Genomic DNA, 7849 nt, shown 5'->3' with positions numbered 1-7849 from the left:
ACCCATAACAAACTCGTACTTTTAACGATCTGGCGTGCGTGGGCGGGCTTAACGCGGGCGGGGGCGCCGGACGATAGGCTTAGGAATTTTTTAGGTGTATAAGACTAATTTATGCCCGTGCGTTGCACGGGTCACCAAATTTTACCCCTATCTACGACGACACAAATTAAAAAGTCTACAAATCTAACTACATAAAAAATACAAAGGACATTTAATGATTTTTATCACCTATTGCAGTGCAGAACCGAAGCAGCCCTGCTCCACCTGCTCTCCCAATAGTCCCATTGTGTATTTGAGCTGGACACTGTGTAAGCAATAAGGCACAGGCATCCCCTTTTTTTTTCTTTTTTTTTTTTTGGGAAACATCCCTTGTTCCTTCGTTGTATAACTTACCGTGTAATAATGCTAACTTAGCTGTAGAAAATATATTGCCTTTTGCTATCTTCTTCCTCGTCCCGTCGGTTTGCTCCTTCACAGCTACTGCGTCCAGAAGCTGCAAGGCACCAGCGGCCCCTCCTCTCTCTTTCTCCCCGCATTGGCTCCGGTGGCCACGGCCCTTTCTTCCTCCATGCTGGTATTCGCGCTCCTCCCCTCCTCGACCTCGCCGGCAGCCGCAGGCTCTAGGCAGCCTAGCTTTTCCCGTGTGGGGACTGCCCAGCGACGTCGGCCGTGCCTTGCCCGCGTGTGGGTTGTATCCGACGGCGGCGGCCGCGCCTGGCCTTGCTCGCATGGGGCCTTTACCCGGCGGTGACGGTGCCTGTTCTTGCCCGCACGTGGGCCACGCCCGGCGGCGGCGGCCTCGCCCACGCGCTGGATTTTTTCGATTCCGATTTGGAGGAGCGTCCGCCTCGGCCATGGCAGCCACGTCGTCGCCTTCTCCTATGTCGGCACCGATGCGGCCGGGCCGTTCATGCCGGGTCTGGATTTTTAGATTCCGCCTCAGTCGGGGGCCTCGGCCTCTTCGGCACCGTCAAATGCCGCCGCTGCCGATTTGAGATTTTTTCTTTTTCGATTTCGATTTCAATTCTGATTTGGTGGAGCAGGGCGAAGGAACGAGCGCCGGTAGCGGCCGTCTCATCCTCTCGCAAAAAAATAAGTTAGCATGAAGTAAAAAAAAAAAATAGCTTATCCTAGTTCTCTTCCTTATTTCTCTCTCATTCATGCTTGTGAAGCTATTTTATCAAATAGTTTTTTCAAAATAGCTCAACTTCACCTAAAAAATTACTCATCAAACTATTTTTTCAAAAAAAAAACAACTTTACTAGTGAAGCGGTGCCACTGGGGAATAATTTTTTATTTTAACACTTTTTGCAAACTATTTTCAAATCTGACAATGAATTTTTTTTATTTTCAAATCTAATACTTTTGGCCGCGCCTATTGCCACGGCGCGAGCAAACAACGCTGTCGCACCATACATGGCGGCGCGGCAGCGGCGATGACGTGGCACTTCTCTAGGCCATGGCCGCTGACGTGGCAGGAGCTGCCACGCCGCACATCTTAGCACGGCAGCGCCGCACCACGGCCCACGGAGCGGCGAAGCCCAACACAGGACCGCGACCCGACCTCCCTCTCCTCACTGTCTGTCTATCACACTCAAGTGAAACGGGTCGAGGGGGAGACGCTGCCTCCCCCCTCCCCGCGACCACCCGCCTCCCTCTGTCCCTCTCTCCCCATTCCTCCCTCTCTAGGCCACTCCAGGAGCGGTGCTCGTCGTCGGTGCAGCGGCCCCATCCCCACCGTTGGCTGGCCTCTCTCCCCATCGTCTCCTTCACCTGTGTCCCCCTGCCCCTTCCTTGCCAGGCCGACGGTGTGCCGCACCCCTCTCCTTCTGTCTCCTGCTCCCAGAAGAAGCCCGCCGGCGGCGGCCATTGCCGTCGGCGGCCACTGCCGTCGGCGGCCACCTCGTCGCCATTGGTGGATTTGGCTAAGCCCCAATCTTTCCCTCGTTGTCAAGGTACTCCTCTTGTGTATTTGTTGATTGAATCAAAATTATTGTTACTTAGGGTTAAGATGCAAAATTAGTTTGAATGATTAGTTAGCATAGTTAGTATAGTAAGTTAGTAAAGTTAGTATAGTTAGTATAGTTAGTAAAGTATAGTTAGTATAGTTAGTTAGTTTAGTTAGTATAGGTAGTATAGTAAGTTAGTATAGTTAGTAAAGTTAGTTAGTTTAGTTCGTACAGTTAATGAGTCTAGTTAGTTATTGTATTTAGTATAATTAGTTATTGTAGTTAGTCTTGTATAGGTGTTAATATTAGATTAGTTAGTATAGTTATAGTTAGAGTAGGTATTAATATTACTATAGACAGTACGTATGACGCTTTCGACGACTTGATGAAGTTTCTTAAAATGCTTTTGTAGATGGATTGTTGTGTCAGAGTTTTTTATGGAGGAAGTGTTAGGAGAGAAGATGGTATGTCTGAGGATATGGAAGAAGAATTGGAATGGTTTGATGAACCTCCTAGCTTCAACGACATTTGTGTCCAGTTTGAATGCAAAGTTTGGCGGTGATTTCACACTGAAGGGGAGGTTTGATACTGGGAAGACTAGGGCACACTATGTCCTGATGCCCTTGCGCGACCCTGCTCACTGGTCCCGCTACAATAGGGTGCTCCAAGATTCCAATGTGCCCATGACTGAGGTGGTGGTGGAGAATGGGTACAGAATGCAGGGTGTCCAGGACAGATCGTCCATTGATGGTGTTGGAGACAATAAATAAGAATTAAGGGTCAAAGGGGAAGCAACTCAGGGTAACATGGATTTGGATGGTCAGTTGATGCATGAGCAGTTTCATTCAACTCTAGTAGGCTATATAAGCAATGACTTCAATGTGAACGAGTTCAAACGGAAAGATGAGGAGCAGGAAGAGGACATGATTGGTGATGTAGTTAGCAGTGATTCAGATGATTCTGATGATGACCAAGGAGGTACAGATGCTATGCCAATATCAATTCATGCCATGCCAGCACCGGTTCATACTATGCCATTACCAGTACCAACTAAGGTACTTCATGCTATGCCGGCTTAGGGTAGACTAGTCACATATTTGCTTCAGGACTATACTGTGTATCACCATAGGCCGTACACCGTCACTCATTCGGACCAGGAGTTGAGGTATCACGTGATATGTAAAAATGGTTGTATGTGGAGGTTAAATGCACGAAAGAGACAGAGTGATGGCAAGCGAAGGATAAGTAAAGTGGTCCAATCCCACACTTGACTATGAAATAAGGGGAAGAAAAATCATCAGCAGCTCACTACACGTTACTTTGCTCATCGTATATTGGGGCTCGTTGATGACAATAACAATATTTTGGTGTCTTCATTACAACAATCCATATCTAGATTCGTTAATTATGATGTGAAGTACGAAAAGGCTTGGCATGCTAAGCAAATTGTCCTTGGCGATTCATTGGGTAGCTAGGAGGAAGCGTACAACAGGGTACCCTGAATATTATGTGCAATGCATTACTACAACCCTGACTTGAAATGGTTTGTAGACAGTGGAGGGATATATTTCGAGGACTCGTTGAGGCATGTCCTACATTGTGTGTTCTGGTCGTTCGTGTAGATGCAACATGCATTCTAGTTTTGTTGGCCAGTCATACTTGTTGATGGCACTTTCCTGACCGAAAAGTATAGGGGCACCTTGATGATGGCTGCTGCTGTTGATCTGGAGGACCAGATAGTACCCATGGCTTTTACTTTGGCAAAGGGAGAGAACAACGAACCATGGTCATGGTTCACATGGCTTCTATGTGTATAAGTGTTTGGCCCATCTCACACTATATGTTTGATCTCAGACCGTCATGTAGGGATTCTTAATGCTGCAGATGAACATATCGATGGGTTCTCGCCTCTAGTGCACAAATGGTGCATGAGACACTTTGCCACTAATTTTTGGCAACATTAGAGGAAGAAGGAGGTTTGTGACAAGGTAAAGGCTCTATGTTGTGTACGTACAGAGCACCAATTTAAGGAGATAAAGAGAGAACTAGACAAGATGGTCAACGAAGCAGGCAAGGCCTAGTTAGAGGCCTTAGATAGAACAGAAGGCTAAGTAGGCGTTAGCATATGACGAGGGCGGTTTTAGGTATGGCATCATGACCACCAATTCATCAGAGTCTTTCAACCGTGTATTCAGAGGAGTTCGATCATTGCCTCTGTCTATAATTATTGAGTTCTCATTTCACAAGTGCAACGAATATTTTGTCAAGAGGTGGGAACTTACCCAGAGGAATATAGCTGAGCATGGGCGATTTGGAAAGGCCAGAACAGAATATTTGAAGGAGGCCAAGGAATTGACCAAGCAAGCATATCGCTGAGCCGTATGGACCTTGTCGGCATGTCTTTAGTGTACAGGGGAAGGGTGGCACAAGCTTGGGTGGCAAACGATATAGTGGATGGAACTACCGAGTTGATCTTGACAAAGTAGAGTATAGTTGCAACGTCCCTTAGATCATGCATGCCCCTTGCTCTCACATGATCATGGCCTTTAGGGTCTGCGGATATGACTTCGAGGGTCTGCCATATATGTTACCCTTGTACCTCCGTTCTAACACCCTTAGTATTTAGGAGAGGAGCTTCAAGCAGTACCTTGACCCGACATAGTGACCACCTTATTATGGTTATGACTACGTGCCGAATCCAGACCTAATGAAGGTAGGAAAGGGTAGGAGGAAGAAGAAGTGACTCAAGGGAGACATGGAGGCTATGAGAGGATGCGGCAAGGACATGTACGGAGGGGGAGACTTCAATGAGACCCGTGGCAGGAATCTTTGCTCCGTTTGCAAAGAACCTGGTCACAAGGCTAGCAGGCATAGAAGATGAGGGCAGTAGGTCCATACATAGAACTTGTTTTTTCCCTAGTAAAATTGATTCATATGTTTGTTAATGTTACTTTCAATATGTACATGTTCTTTCATATTTTTTCCATGTTGCTAAGCATATAGTTGAAATTTTGCAATGGTACTTAATGAATTATTCATAATGTTTGTTCTAACCCTTTGTTTGTCAATTTCAACCAGGATGGCCCATCCCACGCAGCATCCGTTGTACCCCTTCCTGAGGTGGAGTATGATGATGAGCACCGAGCTCACATGTTGACCAACACCGGCGCAGAGGTGTCCTTGTCTCTGTTGAGGCCACGCACGCACAATAGGGCACACCAGTGGGACGAGCGTTACGCGCTGTACATACGGTGTGTTGGCTTCCTCGAGCTTGTCTGCGTTATCAACTACGGTCTTCTAGGCCCTTAACCCCACACTTCTCATTGTAGCTATAGACAGGTGCGAGCCCCTTCATTCTCTATAAACATTCTTATAACGAAATTGAGGTAACTGATAGTCGTTCTATTTTCGTAATGCAACCTCACAGGTGGAGGCCTGAGATCCACATGTTCCACCTACCTTGCGGCGAGATGACCATCACCATACAAGACATGAAGGCTATCTTTGGCCTTTGGTTGGGGGGACTTCTAGTGATAGCTATAGTTGACAACGATCACTGGAGAGAGCTGGTGGCTCAGTTCTGTGGCTTTCTTCCACCAGATGACGAGGATTCAAAAAAAATAAGTAAGCAATTCAACCCTATTTAATACTTGCATTGCTTTCCTGAATCCATCACGTCTCATTGTCTTTGGTGAATTTCAGGAAAACTTCTGGTGTTTCGTCATCATGGATCACATAGCGCTTCGAGGACTTGCACCCATAAGCTGATGAGGCTGAGATCGATAGGTTCGCTAGAGTGTGGCTGTAGCACTTCCTTGGCGCTTTCCTATTCCCTGACGCGTCGGGGAACATCATCAGCTAGATTTTCCTTGACATACTACGTTAGCCATGGGAGAACATAGCGATGTACAGCTAGGGCAGCGCGGTCCTTGCATGGACAGTATCGACAGCTATGCGTTGCCTACCATCGCACCTCAAGGTTTGCGAGCCTTGGTGGTTGCTCCTACCTACTCTAGGTTTGGTGTTGGCAAAGATGGCCCGTTGGGAGGCCCCTTTTGATGGTTTGCCTGTAAGTACTTTGGTTCACTAGTTAATTCGAAGCTGTTACATATCATGAATTTATGATTGGCTAATTCATTGTCGTGTTCAATGTAGCATTGGAACGGCCAGGATACACTACCTACTGCTCTGTATATCTGGAAGGAATCAGAGTTAGTTCGAGGGAATCCGTGGTGCAAGTATAGGGAGTACACGGATTGCCTCGATGTCCTAACATAGCATCAGGTTACTGCTCTCTTTGGTAACATACGTGTGTCTTTATGGATGTGCACTCTGTCAGAAGCTAACTCAATCAGAGATAGAACGCTGCGACCAACTCACGTTCTGTGCTCATGTAACTTATTTTCCACATACCTTGCACGGGCCACCTCTGCGGCATGCTCCCCGCTGCATCCAATCTCTTCATGTATAAAATGCAACAAGTTAGCAACATGATTATATTACATATAAATGCAGGCAACGAAAATAATAAGGCTTCCAATGACTCACTTGCACACAATGCAGCAATATGAACGTTCAAGACCTGCATCTATACTCTTTCCTCCTCCATTGCAGCCTTCCTTGCCCTCTCCTCCTCTAATGCCCTCCGTCTCTCCAACCCTCATTTGTCAAGCCTGACACCGATCGGGTTACGAATACCGCTCTGTCTAGCAAACTCACGTATGTCCTTCTTCCGTTGTTTAACGAACAGGTCGATGTAGTCAGGTCCATATCTCCTATTCTGTTCAATTACTTGCCTCCCCTTCAACTCATCCAAGAACCTAGCTTGACCATCATAAGATTTTCACTTGCATTTGCTAGTGCTCTGTTGAAACGAAAAATTAGATCATAAGTCTTAGCAAAAGAAAAAAAATACGATTTTATGTTTTCCACAACAATAACCAACATCGTCATAGTCAACCATATGGCCACAATAATGGCCTATTCCAAGCTCCACAGGGACTAGGCCGTAGTTAGATTTAACACCACATTCACATATGACAGGTGGTGCTTTGAAAATTATCCTTTCTTTCTTCTTTTCCTTTTCCTTTGGTGGCTCCGGCCATTGATTCTTAGGACCATAGAGCCACTCCTTGAAACTGATACTTCACAAATGCAAACACCTAAAAGAGGTGACATTAGTACATGAACACATATAGCTCAACATTTTAACAGATACACTGTCCACTTACTTCATGCTTGTTTGGACACATAAACTCCAGCGTATTATCAGGGTTTATCATAGCTCGATCTCCGCAATAGCACAGAGGAGGTTCCTCGAGCCATCTAACTATGGCTAAGTGCTTCACCTTAGCCGTCATTGGCGGAGGGTTAGGGGGAGGTGGAACCCACCGCTCGAAGTGCTCACGTGTATGTCTCCCTCTCCAACAATCATTGAAAAGGAGGTACCTTAGGTCAAACATGTCTGCATCGTCGATCCACTAAAAGAAAAAGCACCTCATGAGCCTACACAACAAGATTCCAACAAAATATTAATAACCTAGTAACACAAATGAAGAAAAAACATACGAAAACAATTACTTACATTAAAACGACTGCATGTGTAGAAGCAACGAGCCGCTGTGTCAAGATGTCTCGATTGAAACACGTCGCCCGGTCGACCACAGTCACAGTTAGGGCCAGGGAGGTCAGGAGGGACGGGGGCATCTTTGCTAGACGCGTCGGGGTACAATTCTCTAGGACAACCCCGTTTTCGCCACAACTGCTCCCGATACATTTCTTGCATCTAATAAAACGGTTGTAATTTAACATCAATCAAAACATCATAAATTAATGTAAAGGAGAACCATTTGCATTACAACTAAAGTAATATAACAAACACTTATAGTAACAAAAAAAAC

Source organism: Miscanthus floridulus, chromosome 5 (genome assembly GCF_019320115.1).
Source record: "Miscanthus floridulus cultivar M001 chromosome 5, ASM1932011v1, whole genome shotgun sequence".
Classification (NCBI taxonomy): Eukaryota; Viridiplantae; Streptophyta; class Magnoliopsida; order Poales; family Poaceae; genus Miscanthus; species Miscanthus floridulus.
The sequence above is the reverse complement of the archived record's forward strand: the minus strand, read 5'-3'. Positions refer to the sequence as shown.